Consider the following 1,586-nt stretch of genomic DNA (forward strand, 5'->3'; position numbering starts at 1 on the left):
TTGAGCAGGTGTTGAGGTTATTTTTATTATTGAGCAGGTGTTGAGGAGGTTATTGTTATTATTAATGATCTGAATTGACCGTCACATGAAGTCTTGAGTGTTTTCTGGAGCTTTCTAAAGAGGCTTCGTATTGCGTCATATCATCAGGGTTCAACAGTAAGATTATAATTCTGCTATTATTGAAATGATCTTTAATAAAAGATCATAAACAAATGCTTTTTAGTTGAAAAACGTGCTGTTGTGTATCGGCCACCATTCATTCCACAGTCAGAGCATCTTTCACAGCTGAGTGAAGTTCAAAGAGCTGAAATATGAGACGCGACAAGACGAGACGGTGAAACATCAGAAAAGATCAAAGTGATTCTACAATAATAAAAAATAAAAAATGTAATCAAATGTAATCAAAAGCTGTAATAACAGTAACAGTAGAGAAACCGCTTGAAACACAAACTAAATTAATACAATTATACAATTTATTTACAATAAAATAAATGATCAATTAAAAAAAAAATGTAATTGAATACAACTATGCAAGTTAAATACAATAAAATAAGTGAAAAATTAAATAAAAATTAAATAGAATTACAGTTTTTAACTTGAACAAAATACAATATGTGAATAAAATAATTTTATAAAATACAGAATAATTATTTTTATCAACTTTAATGAGAAAAAAATGTAAGAAGATCAAATAATAAAATAGATTCACATTTTTCAACTTATTTATAATAAAATATGTGAATAAGATAATGAAAAATACATTAAATATATTAAATCAAATGTAATCCGAAGATATCAATAATTTATAAAAGAAAGTCTCTCGTTGTTAATCAAAGGTCTGGCTGAGGTTTTACCTTTAAAGACTTTAACTCTTCCAGCAGCTCGGAGCTAAAAGCTCAAAATAGAGATTTTATTCACCCAAAGTATTTACAATAATTTAGATAAGTAATAAAACAAGCCAAAGGGACAAATTAGAACAACTATATAAACTTAACATCATCTCTCTAAAGTCTAAGCACAGCTTGATTGAACAGAACTCTCATCAACGACATGACTACATGTACTCTGCTGACCGCTCCATCGTTGATTGAAGGGGAGGGCGGACGCTCCTCCTCTGTGGTGCAGATGTAGTGGCTCCTGAGAACACCCCTCTGGCTGTGGTAGAATGGAACAGTCCAATTGTCCATTCTAATCTACTAAACCAGGTGTGACGCAGCGGCTAGGTCTAAAGACAGAAGGATGGTCGGCTGACAGGAAAGTTAGTAACACTTCTTATTAAACATAACTTAATTTTACGCTCAATCTAGAAATATAAAATATGAAGATGTTTCACTTTGTCAGCAGAGATAAACTCAGAACTCCACGTTCAATCAGGAACAAAAGCAACGACGAACGCTGTGGAACCTTTGTTAGTCTCGACTGGCTTTAAAAGTTTCAAATGAATAACAGTGATGATGATGATGATGATGATGAATCTGAGTCACATGACAGAGATGCTGCCTATGATGTCATTAACATGGAGGCTCAGGAGGTAGAGTGGTGTGTGTGTGTGTGTGTGTGTGTGTGTGTGTGTGTGTGTGTGTGTG

The 1,586-nt window shown here is 33.2% G+C and overlaps 1 protein-coding gene across 3 annotated transcripts in view; it reads left to right on the forward strand.

Moving 5' to 3' along the window:
* Window positions 1–742: 742 nt before the first annotated feature.
* LOC116379097 (Na(+)/H(+) exchange regulatory cofactor NHE-RF4-like) overlaps window positions 743–1,586 on the forward strand; it is a 4,396-nt gene continuing 3,552 nt past the window's right edge. For all 3 annotated transcript variants that reach the window (XM_031841010.1, XM_031841011.1, XM_031841013.1), the window contains exon 1: window positions 743–1,258. The gene's annotated coding sequence lies outside the window, so the exon portion shown is untranslated. The remainder of the gene's footprint in view (window positions 1,259–1,586) is intronic.

Source organism: Anarrhichthys ocellatus, unplaced genomic scaffold, assembly GCF_004355925.1.
Source record: "Anarrhichthys ocellatus isolate YVR2014 unplaced genomic scaffold, GSC_Weel_1.0 scaffold3695, whole genome shotgun sequence".
Taxonomy (NCBI): Eukaryota; Metazoa; Chordata; class Actinopteri; order Perciformes; family Anarhichadidae; genus Anarrhichthys; species Anarrhichthys ocellatus.